Below are 15,932 nucleotides of genomic sequence, written 5' to 3'. Positions count from 1 at the left end.
AATTGTGGACCAATATAGGCAAATGAAATAATTGTGATTGATTGAATCACAAATTAAGGGCTGTTTGTAACCATGAAAGGCTAGGATAAATGAATCATATATGAACGTAAGAAGCTCTCACTCACACTCATTTCATCAACATTCTTGATTCTAAACACCAAATGGCAAACATTTCGGGATCATTGTCACGTACCCTCGCAGACAAAAGCCGAGAAAGGTTGTTATTTCGTAAAGGGTATCCAGAACTAGGCTACTTTAGTGAGTCTAGTAGCACCATTAACAATGACGAGTCTTCGGTTCTTGATGGATTCAAGAAATGGTTGGCTAGTGTTAGATGGCATGTGGTTAATGCATACAAGATGGGTCGGTCGGATCCAAGAAAGTTCAAGTTTGGTGTGAAGTCGGGACTGGCATTTGCTATTGTTTATGCGCTTACGTATGTAACCGAGCCTGTTCAGATGATCAGCGAGAATATTATCTGGGCAATCCTCACGGTTATCCTCATTTTCGAGTTCAATGTTGGTAAGTAATTACTCACTTCATCTTCTTATTTAGTTATTATTATGTTTTTTTTATGAGATTATAATCAACATTTTTGAATTTTTGGATTGAGATAGTTAAGATATGATTAAGAAGAATTTAGGTGTAAATGTGTAATCAGGTTGGACCCAATACTAATCAAATCCAACATGTAACATGCATATAGTTTGAAGGCCCTGGAAAGGACAGGTGTATTCAGTCAAATCCATGTCTCGTTAATGGATATGTTTACGTGTAGGGATGGTAATGGGTTGGGTTGATCGACTTGTACCTGATTGTGACATCGTGTCTAATCATTGTCGGGCCCACCTATCAAGTTTTCTTTTAACAATAATTTCTCAATTTTTTAGAATAAATACACTGTAACCTGTACCTTGCAGAATTTGAGACCCGAACCCTTTGGTGGTGGTCTCGCGTACACCACTTAACCATCAAGATGTATCCTTTGCGACAAAAGAATATACATTATAACCCATATTAACTCGCATTAAATTTTGGCAACGCCCCTTGTGAAATGCGTACACCGACCCTCAAGAAAAAAATAATTTAAATATTAATCCAAGATAAACCAGGAATTGTTTTGTGTATTGATTATGTTAAAATATGGCTATGTATATAGAGAAGAAGGTTACCATTAGATACCGTATAACTAGCCCGACAGGTTGTGTGAAATTTTTTTAATAAATTCTCGGGGACGACCCTGAATATAATTAGAGATTCCGTTTATATGTTATCGAGTTCGAAATATTGCCGAATAACAAAACCAAGATAAGGAAGAATATGTTTAGTTCAATTATTAATGGAATAATGGCTGGGCAGATGGGCCTACTACATTATACAAGTGGGCTGGGTGTCAATTTCGTTGTCTTGTTGGGCCTCACTTGTTGAGGCTGTTGGAATGTTGGTCATTGTTTCGTACTTCTGGACCTATAGTTGGCCAGAGCAACCTTGGAGTTAAGAGTTACCTTAATATCACACGTTTAACATAAAAAATTCTAAATACATCACGTGTCATAAAAAGATGTTATTTTGTAAATACATACACGAATATGTTTAATCATTTTATTGGCGAATTTATTTTGTCAAAGCTTTTCAATAGAGGTGGCAAATGGGTTGGGTCGGGTCGAACGAGTCATGAGTTGAAATGAGTCATAGGTCGAAACGAGTTTGGGTCAGAATGAGTTTGGGTTTGAACAGGTCAACAAAAAAAAGGGTTGTTTTGGTTTGGGTCGGAATAGGTTAGGGTCGAACCGGGTTTCGAGTTTTTTTTTTATGAACGAGAATAATGGCGGAAACATTTTAGTTTTTTTTTTTAATTTTTATTTATATTTAAGTTAGAATTTTTTTTTATTCTTATTGAATTTTTTTTGAGGTATTTTCTATTAAGATCAAAACCCCTCAAAAAAATATTCAAAAATAATAATAAAAAAATTATAACTCAAAATATAAAGCATAAACAAAAAAAGTAAAAACATTAAAATGTTTCCTACATTGTTCTCGTTCCATTTAAAAAAAGAGAATCGAACCGAAACCGAAAAACGGACAAAAACAAGTCCTGAATCGACCAAAAAGAAACCAAAACCCAACCCGTCACGGGTGAAAACTCGTGTTGGCTTGAAACATGAACCGAACCCGTTCCAATTTGAAACCCGTTTCGTGTCGAAACCTGTCTTGTATGAAAACCCGTTCCGATCCGAAACCTGTCACATTTCCATAGGACGCTAACCCACATCGACCCAATTCTTTGAACTTGTCGACCCGTTTTGACCCAAAAATAAAAGGATGGAATTTAAAATGACTTATATTGACCAATTTAGTTAAAACCTTTTACCCAAATCAACTCAATTAATTTTTAAAACAACCCAAATTGACCCATTTAAAAGGGTTTGGGTCAAGATTGCCACCTCTACTTTTCAAGACAAGATGTTTAAAGGTTTGTTTTTCTCAATAGATCATCAGCCCTATGACGAGAATGTTTAATAAATGAATTATACAACTCAACATGTTTAAAACGACTAAATTGTAACTTGTTCAATAACATAAATAATATGACCTTATGTGTTTAATATGATTAATAAATATTAGCATTTCAATAACATGAATGAAATGATACGTTTAACATGATTATTTATATGGCTCATTAAACAAAATTATGGAACATAAGACTCACAATCACATACTAGCATATTTATATAAAATTACTAAAGATTTATATCCTATATTTAATTATTTATAAAACTTTAAAACCATGTCGATTGATTAAGTGGATTTTAGACATGTCATGCCTACCTATTAACGTATACGATAAGTTTATGTGTGTTACAAGCGGTTAGGTGGGTTGCGCCCGTTTAAAAACTTTTTTAGTCTTCTCACTAACGTGTCGTGCCAATCTAACGTGCATGATAAGTTATAGGTGTTATGGATGTCATAAACGGGTTAAGTAGGTTGCACCATCTTAAAAACGTTTTTAGTCTTATCGTTAATGCATCAATCCATGATGCCAAAATATGTTCATCTCTGTCCAATTTTAAGAAATTAATATACTTAATACTAATAGTTTGATAAAAACTTCAAGGCCTAAGTTGAACGGTAGTATTTGAGTAAATTACTTTTTGAAATAATGTATGAGCATACTTAACCTTCTATTTTATTATTAGTGTATGTTAAGATCCAGACTCTGAAGTTGGAATCTTTTAATAGTTTGTTTAGTGAGACGGTTTCAATTATAATATATTATTTTATTAAGATGAACACACCACAAAACTTCATCATATTCAAAATATGCGATTCCACAATTACTATAATCGTGACTAAGTAATTACTCTAGTTATGCAAATATATATGCTAGTTATACAAATACCTAAGTAAAACTTCATCAGATATTTCAAAATAAGTAATTCGCAATTACTTTAGTTATGCATATAACTAACAAATTTTACAAGAGGAGGTCTAGGGTTCAAGTTCCACTTATGACAAATAAAATAGAGGGTGACAGGTTGGGTCGTTTCACACACAAAATGGGTTTTCTTCTGAAAATGAAATGAAGATGATTAGGATCCAAATTATCGTTGAAAAAGTTATACAAATACATCACAAAACTCCAATAGATTCAAAATAGATCGTTCATAATTATTCTAGTTTAGTGTTGATTATATAGTTAGTTGAGTTATGCAAATATAAACGTAAAGGAAATTACACAATGTCACTTTACTTTCATTTGATTTGCATGCTTTCTACGTTAATTATATTTGTACATTAACCCTCCTTTCTTTGTGTGTGTGTTGCGAGAACTCCTCCTTATTACGAGAACTCGAAAAACTCACAATTGAGTTTTTTACGGATGTTTTTCCTATGTGTGTGTAGGCAATGGATCATGATAAATTAAAAAGACACAAAAAAATAAGAAAATTACTACTAACCGAGCACAATTTTTTCTTCATTTTCTTATTATAAGGCTGGAAATAAAATAAATAAATAAATAAATAAAAGATAGAAAGAAAACAAAAAAAAATTGTAGCTCATAATGTTACATATATGTAACTTATACACTACATATATATAACTTCATGAGCTACAATTTCTTGTATTTTTTTTTATATTTCTAACCTTATAATTAAGATAAAAAAAATAATTAGTTGATATTATTATTTTTTTTTCACATAACTTTACGGTTTTCTTATAAACTTTTACGCATATATAATGAGATTTTAAAATGTAAGAAAACATTAAAAATTTTTAGGTACAAACTTCTATTTTGACATGTTTAACTTCAATGCTATTATCAACATTTTAACATATTAATAAATTTCATTTCACTTTGTTTTCATATTATAGTAAAACCTCTATAAATTATTAATGTTAAGACTAAGATATTTTACTAATTTAGCGAGATACTATAATATCAGTAAACTAATAATTTATTAATTTAAAAAAGTTTTGCGTAAGACCTTTAAATTTCCAAATGTAATCATTCAATAGTTTTGAAAGTGGTCACTCGAAAAAATTGCAAGCGCCCTGCAACATAAATCTTCACTCCCACTATACCAGTTATTTATATACTATTAAGTTATTATATAGAAAAATTAAGTTATTATATAGAAAAAAACTATTTTTTGTGGTACGGAACTATGATAACCTGTAAATAAGATTTTTAAATTTATTCATAGTTAAACATTTTTAAAAAAGCCACGCGTCAAAAAATTTATATATTTAAGTGCATAGTGATAGTATAAAGTTAACAATTATTGTTAAGATATACTAAAAGTTAGTTGAGATGAATAATGCCAAAGAGATTAAGCAAATTAAACTTTTCATCCGTTAAAATATATATATATATATATATACAAGAAGTTAATTATGAAAAGTAACTTATCATCTAAAGCAAAAAAATTTAGAAGTGCTATTAGCGCATCACTAGTTTTGTATTTGCGTCATTGTAGCGTGGTATTGATGCGCATTTGATTGTATGAGGTAATTTCTTTATCATACCAACACTAAATTAAAAAAAAATTTTATGTTAACATTTTTTAAGAATAGAAATAGGGTGCTGGCAACATTTTTTTGAAAAATAGAGTAACCTTTTTTTATAAAAAAAAGTATGGTACCGGCACAAAACATAAAAAAAGAAATTAGTATACGTTCAAAACAGTATCGGTACTCGTATATAATGAAAACAATAGTGGAACTCGTAAAACTTATGATAAAAACTGTAGCATATTTAAAAAAAAAAACAAATTCAGTACTGGCACAAAAAAAATTATATAGTAACAAATTAAAAAAAATATGATACAAAGGCTAAATAGAAAAAATAGGTTAGCAAACGTTCAAAATAATATTTCCAAATAATATATAGTGACAAATGAAATATTATTTTGTTGGAAATATTATTTTGAACTTTTGCTAACCTTTGTATCATTTGTCATATTACCATTTATTATTCATTTAAATTTGTATCAGAAACTATAGTTTATGATACAAATTTAAATGAATAATAAATGGTAATATGACAAATGTTGACATTGCCATGTGGCCTAATTGGATATTTGTGTTGCCACGGGAAATACTTTTTACTATATAGCTAGGTAACAGAACCTATTGCGTTGGGAAACGGTACAATCTAGTGAATTTAGTTAGTGTCAGTTAAGTTTGTAACGACACTTAATTCAAAAAATAAATTTATTACGAGCATCAAAAACATAATCATCACACATACAATTTACGATCAAAACGACAACAAATCTATTGGTATCTGTTAGCTTCGTTACACACCTCACACTAAACCCAAAACACGAATTATAAAACACCAAAACATTCGCATAGATTATGATACAAAAAGAAAAAGAACATACCCAAAAACAACGTTTGTTCCATCGGTAAAACTCGGGCGTTGCGACGGCATGTCAACGCTAATTTAGTCGATATCGGTTACGTTCGTTACGTTATAACTATAAAATAATAATAAAAAAAATCCATTACGCCGGCCATGATTATTTTTTTATCTTCTTTAAAATGTACTTTAGACAAAATCATGAATTATTGGCGGCTGTAAAAAATTAAAAAATAAATAAAAACAGCAGAACACAAGATGTAACAGATTCAAGATATTATGTGTGGTTCAGCAGTTTGGATCACAGATCTAAAGTCAACTAACATTTGTCTTTTGAAAGTTGTACTCTCCAACCCTCTTTTAAACTAGTATGTTTCAACAACAACAATAATAATAATAATAATAATAATAATAATAATAATGGTCCTCCACTACTCTTCTATGATCACTACCCAATCCATTTTCATATCAAGACTCTTCCATCACAATTCTTGAATCCAATCCATCCTGACCTCCAACATATGGCATCCAATCTCGGGTCGATGTCGCGTACTTTCGCAGACAAAAGCAAGGAAAGATTGTTATCTCGAAAGGGTTATTCGGAGCTAGGGGGGTTCTTTCCCGAATCCATGACTAGTAAGGAAGAAGAAGTGTCGATTACTGATCGAATTAAAAAGTGGTGGACCGATGTTAAATTGTTTCTAGTTAATGTTTTTGAAATGGGGTTTGATGATCTGAAGAAACACTAATCGACCCCGGGCAGATTACGGATAATCTGGGGGTTGAATAGATGTTTCCCACGAGGGTTAGTTCCGGCAAAGATGGTTGTTCTTCTGATGACCTGCAAAACAGACACCGTGAGCTCGTCACTGAGAAGGGGGGGTACCTCCTTGTGACCACCCTCCGGCGTGAGAATCAGACTAGATTGCTCTTGAATATAAGTGTATATTAAGAGAAATGACTAGAGCAGATATCAGATAATATATGAAGATATAAGATGATGATACCGTTCCAAGGTGTTGGAGTATTTATAGCCGAAGGTAGGTTTCCAAGCAGGTACAGCCGGCTGAATAGTATTCCTGTTCTGCCAACTGTGGGCTACGCACGTGCCATGCTGGTGGTTGGTGGGTAGGCAGCGGCTGATAGTGACCAGGCCGGCTGTGTACTATTCCTGTTCCACCAACTGCAAGCTATGCACGTCCTCCGACAGGTTGGTGAGTAGGCAGCGGCTGATAGTGACATACAGTACAAGAGCGTGCTGCTCGTCATACTGTTGTCAGTGAGCTGTCGTATCTTTGGTCAGATCTTTTGTCCATACCTCGTCAGGTACTGTACAAAAGATCCTCCAGTATCGTACGGACTGGCTCATTTGTGCGGGAGTGTTCCCGGCTTTGTGCGGGAGTGTTCCCGGCTTGCTCACTCCTTCAGGTGACATTACTGAATTATTTAAGAGTTAAGTGCCTTGTGCGTGTAGCCTTGCTGCGCGGGTAGCCTTCCCTGATGGCTAGTATCCGTTGCTGCGGGAACAGGCGGAGTACGTCGACCATTGGGAGGCTTTTCCTGCGGGAACAGCTTGCGTACTGCGCGTAAGGACGTCACGTCTCTGAGCATGGTGGGTCCTGCGGATCCAGTTGGTTTCTGCGCAGACGTCTCTTCAAGGTGAGTCTTGCGAGTTTAGCCTTTGCGCAAACGTCCCTGTTGAAGGTGAGTCTTGCGGGTTCAATTGCGCAGACGTCCCTCTTTGAGGTGAGTCTTGCGGGTCCAACTGGGCTCTGCTGGGACCTACCTCTTCAAGTCCCCCCAGTCCAATGTTCTTCTCATGAATTGTTAATAAGTGAGGTGAACTTTTGGACTTAAGCAAAGGGTTTTGAAAAGGGTTTAGTTTTAAGGTTTTCCATGGGGATTCTTCCCGCGGAAGTCCTAATGTCACGTGCAGAAATTCCCGACTTTTCTGCTTGATCTTTGGGTATGATGCGGGTAGGTCTGTAACCTCCTCGCAAGTCAGGAGCGTTGAGTTCCACTTGCATAGATTCTCCATGAGGTTTTGGTTGTTTTGAACATAGTGATCAATTATGTTAAAACAACCAATTCCATCTTGGAGCTTCAAACAATCTAGTTCTCGACGTTCCCGCTATGCGGGGGTGTTATTCCCGTTTCCGCAAGCATGGCCCAGAAGATCCTTCTTGGTTTCAATTCCCTGCGGAGTGCTAGGTATGTGAAGGGTTTCGCCTTGACACTGTACCCGCACTCGTCTTATAGTTACTTTACTTCCAAGGTATTCCTGGCTTCAATTCCCTGCGAGTGCTAAGTATGTGAAGGGTTTTGCCTTGATACTGTACCCGCACCCGTCTTATAGTTACTTGGTCGCCGAGGTATTCTTGGCTTCAATTCCCTGCAGGTGCTAAGTATGTGAAGGGTTTTGCCTTAACACTGTACTCGCACCTGTCTTATAGTTACTTGGTTGCCAAGGTAAGGGGTATAGTTCCGCTTACTTTTGAATCTTTTTGAAATTCGAAGAGTTGGTGAAAGGATAAGAACAGTCCAAACTGTTGAAACGTCATCCGACGGTTTCTTCTGACAGTGTCAGGACGTGCAGGAAGTTATGACGACGTGACAGTATATGGTCATTCCAGACGCTTTTTTAGGCGCGTGGGCGCGAGTTTTCGGGCGCGTGGCCGCGAAGTTTACAGCACGCGTCCTGTCAACAGCTGTTGCCAGCTTGCTTTTTCCACGTGTCATAGTTTCATTGCACCGGCGTTTTCCTCTCTCCTCCGCATTAAATTCATCGCATTCATTGCGATGAGTATATAAAGGGGGAGAGGGTGCAGCTTAATCCACACTTTCACTTCTCTTCTTCTTCTAAACGATTTCCAGCGAATACTCTAACGTGTCCGCCGAGCATTCTCCTGAAATCGTTCTTCTTTACATCCCAAACATGTCTTCTCATGATCCTGAGGTTACTGTCGAGGAGTCCGATGTATACCTCGAGAATCCGTCGTCCACGTCGGACAAGGATGATAAGAGTACTGCTGGCGAGTGCCAGTGTGCTCTTCCGGTCGACCTCTATCAGTACGACGTCAGGAAGTTCATGCTCGAGCCTTTCGAGCCTGAGTTTCCTGCACCTCATCAGACGGTGTACGATGCCCCCAAAGGCAAGATAGGGGTGTACGCTGCATTCTTCGTCTATGGGAATCTCAGGTTCCCATTGACGAAGTTTGTATACCGTGTTCTGGAGAGACACGGTGTGTATCTGACTAGGGTACACCCAATGGCGATTGCCAAGATTCGCCATTTCGAGTGGGTGTGTCTCATTCTGGGTGTGGAGCCCCATGTTGACCGCATGATGACCTTCTATTCCTGGAGGTGCATCCAGGGGTGGTATACCTTGGTCAATCGGATCAAGGGTTTGAAGATCTGCGCTACCGAGCGCAGTCTTCGATCTTGGAAGCGGGAGTTCTTCTATATCTCCGCTCGCGTCGTCCCCATAGCGATGACGTTCAAGAACGGGAGAGCTCTCCCGAACCTTCACGCCTCCAACTACCAGGAGGCGGAATGGTTCTCCAAGGTTTCCCGGATCCAGTCTCCGGTTTACCGCTTTGCGGAGTCCGGGATGGTGATGCTCGGGATGAGCCGGGTGTGGAAGGAGGCGTCACAGATTCCCATCGTCCTCGAATACGGTTTGAACACTGTCCCTTACGGTATGCTTCATATTATCCGTTAATTTAGGGTTTTTGTTCTAACCGTTTTTTCTTTTTGTTTTCAGAGGGAAACGACTTGCAGTCTCTCCTGCAGCCGCGGGAGAGTGATGGTCCCGCTCGGATGGGTACTCGTGCTCTTGATGAGAACGAGTTGCCCATCCTTGAGCAAACGGCGGATCGGTTCGTGGAGGTCTACCCGCCAGGCTACGAGATCCTGAGCGCCAGGCGGCCAGGTAAAGAACTTTTTGACCCTCGCCCTCTCAATGCTCAAACCTCTGCGGGAATTCCTCTAATTTTGTCATCTTCTGATGAGGAATCCGCAGATGGTCCTTTCTTGGCGAGGAAGAAGAAGGCTGCCGGCGGGAAGGGCAAGGCGAAGGTTGCCTCCACTGCCGATCAGGGGAATCGGTCAGAGCCGGAGACCGAGAGTGAAGAGGTGGCGGGGAACCCTGGTGGTGATGAGACCACTGTTCCGGAGGTTGAGACAACTGTCACCTCCGGGCAGCCTAGTACAACGACGGTGACCGGCGTGAAGAGGCCGGCTCTATCGGGTTCGTCCCCGCCTATTCGCACCTTCAAGCTCAAAATGACCCGTAAGTATACTTCCTTTATCTTAACTGCATAACTTTCCGCCATTATACTTATATATCTTCTTTGTGCAGGCGTGGATGCTACCGCATTCCAGGGTGGATCGGGGAGGAGCACCTCCGGACCCATGACGGTAGGTTTGGTCAACCTACCTGAGGCGATGACCCAGGCGACTGCGCCTGCTTCAAGTGTTGGTTCAGTTGCTCACTCGGTTGAGGCAACTGTTCCAACTGTGACGTCGTCTCCGCCGGCTGTCAGTGCCATATTCACTGATTCCTTCACTGAGCCGGCGGTGAGTTTTTCTGTGGGCTCTTCCGCAGCGGCGACCACGGTTGTGAGTTCACCTCCGGTGAGTTCACCTCCGTTGGTTCCTACGACGGCGGCTTCAACCGCGCCTCCGGCACCGGCGACCACCTCGCCCCCGGCCGATTCAGCAGGTATGTTTGGGGTTGGGGCGTCTAGCCAATCTCTGACTCCTTCCCATCTGCCTGACCTCTTGGATGGATATCCGTTAGGTTCGGGTGATGGGTTTGGCGGCTACAGGCCTGTCGTCGGCCCTACAGGTGCGTAGGGTTATTTTGGCCTGTTATGTTTTTTTTTATCATCTGTTCCTAACTGCTTTTTGTTTTTGCAGTGTCGGATTCGAATGAGGTGTTTGTTCCGCGGTGGAACATCCGCCGGGGAACCACCCTTCGGACGGCTGTGGACTGCGTCGAGTGGGCGCGCCACGCCGCCCCCAGTGGTGCACTGGGAGAAGCTATATCAAGCTACCAGGAGGGTAGGCTGACAAACGAGCTTCGAATTCTCCTTGCCCGGATGCAGCCGCGCGTCGAGCTGCTTTGTCGTGAAAACGACAAGTTAAAAGCAGCTCGTATCCAAGAAGTAGCTCAGGCGCGGGCTGTCCGGGAGGAGAACAGGAGGCTCTCCGCCATTGCTGCGGAGAAGGAGAAGGCCTTCAAGGCCCTTGAGGTTGAAGTTCAGGCCCGTCTCGAGGCCCGTTCCAAGGCTGCCCAAGCTGTTAACGAACAGCTTCGGTTGGCTAAGGAAACTGCGCGGAACGCAACCGAGAGGGCCACCAAGGCTGAAGCTGTTGCGGAGCCTCTGCGCGCCGAGAATGAGGAGCTCAAAGCCAAACTAGAGAGGCTCCAGCAGGCTCATGACGCCTTGGCCATGGAAGACGCCAAAAAGCTTCAAGAGATCTTGGATCAGAGGGGTATGCTTGACCATACTGAGCGTAAGCTGAAGGGCGTTGAAGAGGCTGCTGCTAAGGAAGTGTTGCTTGTCAAGCTGAAGGTCTTCTCTTTATTCTCACAGATGTTTCATGCGCTTGCGCGTATGTGATATGCGCCACGCGCAGATGTTTCATGCGCTTGCGCATAGGTTTTGGCTTTGTGTTTTCATGACATCCTGATTTCAAGCCTCTTGTCTATATCTTGTGGGTTGACCCGCCCCGCTCGATGTTAAGGCGGGTGCATACCCCTTCAAAACTGATATTTGGTTTTTGAATTTTTGAAAATCTGTTGGTTTCGAATGGTTTGGGCTAAAACCGAAACTTTGATTTTTGAGTTTTTCTGAGATTTTGAAAACTGTTTGGTTTCAGTTTTCGGGTTAACTGAAACTTTGGTTTTTGAATTTTTTGAAATCGGTTTGGTTTTGGTGTTTTGGTCGGATTTGGGCTAAAACTGAACCTAAAACCGAAACTTTGGTTTTTTAATTTTTGAAAACCGTTTGGTTACAGTTTTTTCAGCTTTGCACTTGAGTTTGAGGATTTTGGGTCGAAAAGAAAATTTGGCTGCAGGGTTCGGTTAATTTGAGTTGGGGAAAGGATTGAACTTTTGGGTATGCACGGTTCGGTTTTGGGTTGAAACCGGACTTTGAAATATCGGTTTTTGAGATTTTGAAAGCCGTTCGGTTTCGGTTTGAGTTGGGTTTGGTTTCAGTTTTTTTGGGTTTTTTTAGGAGCGCGTGCATGGTTCAGCTTGGGTTGGTTTTTGGGCTAAAACTGAAACTTCGGTTTTTAAGGTTCTGAAAATCGTTCGGTTTTAGTTTGGATTCGGTTCGGTTTTTTAGGGGGCTACATGGTTCTGCTTGGGTTCGGTTTTGGGCCAAAACTGAAACTTCGGTTTTTAAAGTTTTGAAAACCGTTCGGTTTCAGTTTGGATTCGGTTCGATTTTTTAGGGGGTTGCATGGTTCGGATTGGGTCGGTTTTGGGCTAAAACCGAAACTTTGGTTTTTAAAGTTTTGATAATCGTTCGGTTCAGTTTGGATTCGGTTCGGTTTTTTAGGGGGTTGCATGGTTCCGCTTGGGTCGGTTTTGGGCTAAAACCGAAACTTCGTTTTTTAAAGTTTTGAAAATCGTTCGGTTTCAGTTAGGATTCGGTTTCGGTAAATTGTAATTCTTGATTTTGAGCTTTGAGTCTTGTTAATTTGAATTGGGGATATTAGTTATTGTTTAATGTTAGAAACAAGTATGAATTGTTTGATTGGCGTAAACAAGCTGAGCCGAGCCATGCCTTGGCTCAACTAGGCGCATTTTAACTACAAGAGCTCGGCTTGTTTTGTGCTCTTTTCCTAAAGCTCGAGCTTGGCTTGTGAGTTGTTTTTTCAAGCCCGGGCTCGGCTCGTTTATTATTAATTAATTTATATTACGTTTATAATTACTTTTATATTTTGAGAAAAGCCTTAAATGAGCCTAAGCTCGGATCGAGTTTGCAGTGTCAAATTGATACATAGAAGTCCGCAAAGAGGTCAAACTTAAATATAAACAAGGCTCGACTTTGGGCTGGATTACTAAACGAACTTTAATTGAGGCTTGGGCTCGAGTAGACCTCCTAAAAGCTCTGCTCGTTTCGAGTTTTTTATTGACTCGAGCTCGAGTAGCTCCCGAGCAGCCTAGTATTGAGCTATATTGATCATAATGTGTGTCTTTGACTTTGACTTTTTTAATATCATCTTGATCTTGATCTTTTAATAATTGGAATTGGGAAATTGGTTAAAGTTAGAAACAAGTGTAAAGTATTGACCTTTATTGATCATAATGCGTGTCTTTGACTTTCGCTTTGACTTTAATAATATGATCTTGATCTTGATTTTTTAAGCTTCGAATTACGTCAGTTAGTAAGTCAATATGAATTGTGGAAATTGGTTACTGTTAGAAACAAGTATTAACTATTAAGTATTGAGCTTTAGTGATCATAATGTATCTTTGACTTTTTCGGTTTGATCTTAATCTTGATCTTGAATCTTTATAGGAGCAACGCTTAGCAAAGGATTTAATCGCGCTTTGGGGACGTTTTCGGCTGGCATTCTTGCATTGGGTATTGCTCAATTATCCGTGTGGGCGGGTCAATGGCAAGAGGTTGTAATTGTGATCAGCATATTTTTGGCAGGTCAAAAGTCAACACTCATACCTCTTCTATAATATTAAGTTATGTGACCGTTGATTATCGGATTCTGATTATCGGGATGATGTTTAATGTTTTCAGGTTCTATTTCAAGTTATGTGAAACTATACCCGTCAATGAAGGCGTATGAATACGGGTTCAGAGTCTTCATGTTGACTTTTTGTATAGTACTCGTATCGGGTACTTCACATTTTGTTCAAACAGCAGTGTCTCGGCTGCTGTTAATTGCAGTTGGTGCTGGTGTGTGTTTAGTTGTAAATATTTGTGTGTATCCCATTTGGGCTGGTGAAGATTTGCATAAATTGGTTGTCAAGAATTTTAGGGGCGTTGCGACTTCTTTAGAAGGTAATATCACGTTTTTTTTGTATCTGCGCGTTTGGATTATTTTGTAGTTTTGTTAATAATCTTAATGTTTTTATAGGCTGTGTTAATAATTACCTTCAGCATTTTGGATATGAAAGGATACCTTCGAAAATACTTGTGTATCAAGCGTCCGATGACCCTCTTTATAGTGGTTATCGGTCTGCAGTACAGTCAACAAGTCAAGAAGACGCTTTGGTACGCTTTTCTTTTATTTATTTTTATATATTATTATAAGACATATGTTAGTAAATAGTAATCAAGTTTCACCATTGTTCTTCCTTGATCACTCAAATTATCTTATTTTTTTATCGTTTTATTGGTTTTCGATTATGCTGTCAGCCAAAAACTGGAAATTTAGGTTCAACAAATCAAAATAATAATAATAATAATAATATAAGAAATTAAATAGTTTAACGCGCTTAATTTTCATTTTGCAGATGAGTTTTGCGGTTTGGGAACCGCCACACGGGCGTTACAAAATGTTAAACTATCCTTGGAGTAACTATGTTAAAGTTAGCGGTGCACTTAGACATTGTGCTTTTATGGTCATGGCAATGCACGGTTGTATACTCGCAGAAATTCAGGTACTTATTAAACTTTCTTCCTTATTTTTGTTTTTGCTGACATGGCAGTCCTTAATATTTTTGCTGACATGGCAATCCTCAATAGGCACCAGCTGAACTACGAAACATGTTCAAAAACGAGATCCAAAAAGTAGGAACCGAAGGCGCAAAAATACTACGGGAGCTAGGTAACAAAGTCGAGAAGCTAGAAAAGCTAAATCCCGATATCGACTTACTCGAAAAAGTGCACGAAGCCACAGAAGAGCTACAAATGATGATTGACCAAAAGTCATACCACTTGATCAACTCTGAAAAATGGTCAGCAGGAAGACAACCAAAAGACTTTGAAGACGCGGAGCGTCTTCAAGAACTAAAAGAAGAAGAGATTAAACCGAACGTTATAAATTCGTTTAGCGAAGCAAATCTAAAACCGCCACTTCCTAGTAAAACGTTTGAGCGACACATCACCACTTTGTCAAACCACCCGTCGTTGGTGCATTGGGGCTCGTCTGAAGATATGTTGAAGCAACAAACACATTGGCCTTCAAGGTTATCGATACTTGGTGACACAATATTAAATGTTCGTGAAGTGAAAACTTATGAAAGCGCTAGTGCTTTATCGCTTGCTACGTTTACTTCTTTGTTGATTGAGTTTGTAGCGAGGCTGCAGAATCTTGTGAGCGCGTTTGAAGAGCTTAGCGAGAAGGCTAATTTTTAATGAGCCGGTGAATAATGTGGTTGAAGCGAACGAGAAGGTTAGTATTTGGACAAGATTGCTGAAGTGCATTGGGGTTAAGTGATTGTTTGGTTTTTTTGTTTTGTGTATTGAAATGTTTTATATGTTTCGGAAGAACTTGTATTTGTTTGTTTCGTGTTTTGTATCGCAGTTAGTTTTTTTGTTGTATAGATGGGGATTACATGAGAAGGAATAAGTGATTTTTGTATATTTGCTCAAAATTGCGTTTGAGCGTTCTTTAAAACGATAAGTTTTGTGTGCCGAAAATGGTACTTTCAACTCTTGAGCTTCTTGAGAGAAAATGTTGGATGTATATATGTTTTGGTTTTCAAATATATGGCATGTCCTTGCTTTAGCTTTCGAGGTTTGGGTCGGTTTTGGACTAAACCATATCAAAACTGAAATTTCGGTTTCACTTATGGTATCGATTCTGTAATTTTTTGGTTTTTGTTTTATATTCAGGCTAAAATGAATTTGGGATAAATATAAGGTTGCTTGTTATGAGAGGATGAACAATGTGACATGAGCAAATCACGACACATAAGCTTAGGGATGATATCGGTACCATATCTGTACTTGTACCCGAAAGTACATGTACCGAAAATCAGTAACTATGGGTACCCCGTACTCGCTTCGATACCACTTTGCTCTTTTTTTAAAAAAAAAAAATCTACACTAAACTTGGTATCAGTATTGGTATGATACCGACACTC

At 39.1% G+C, this 15,932-nt stretch overlaps 1 pseudogene across 1 annotated transcript; it reads left to right on the top strand.

Moving 5' to 3' along the window:
- Positions 1-122: 122 nt before the first annotated feature.
- On the top strand, positions 123-15,429 carry LOC143628481 (aluminum-activated malate transporter 4-like; annotated as a pseudogene). The gene is made up of 6 exons (XR_013152753.1): positions 123-522; positions 13,405-13,542; positions 13,639-13,902; positions 13,979-14,115; positions 14,358-14,504; positions 14,590-15,429. The product of XR_013152753.1 is annotated as an aluminum-activated malate transporter 4-like (transcript).
- Positions 15,430-15,932: the final 503 nt, after the last annotated feature.

Source organism: Bidens hawaiensis, unplaced genomic scaffold (assembly GCF_021521415.1).
Source record: "Bidens hawaiensis isolate Kalapana, Puna unplaced genomic scaffold, B.hawaiensis_p1.1 tig00000458_1, whole genome shotgun sequence".
In the NCBI taxonomy this organism is placed as follows: domain Eukaryota; kingdom Viridiplantae; phylum Streptophyta; class Magnoliopsida; order Asterales; family Asteraceae; genus Bidens; species Bidens hawaiensis.
Note: the sequence above shows the minus strand (reverse complement) of the source record. Positions and strands in the feature narration are given on the sequence as shown.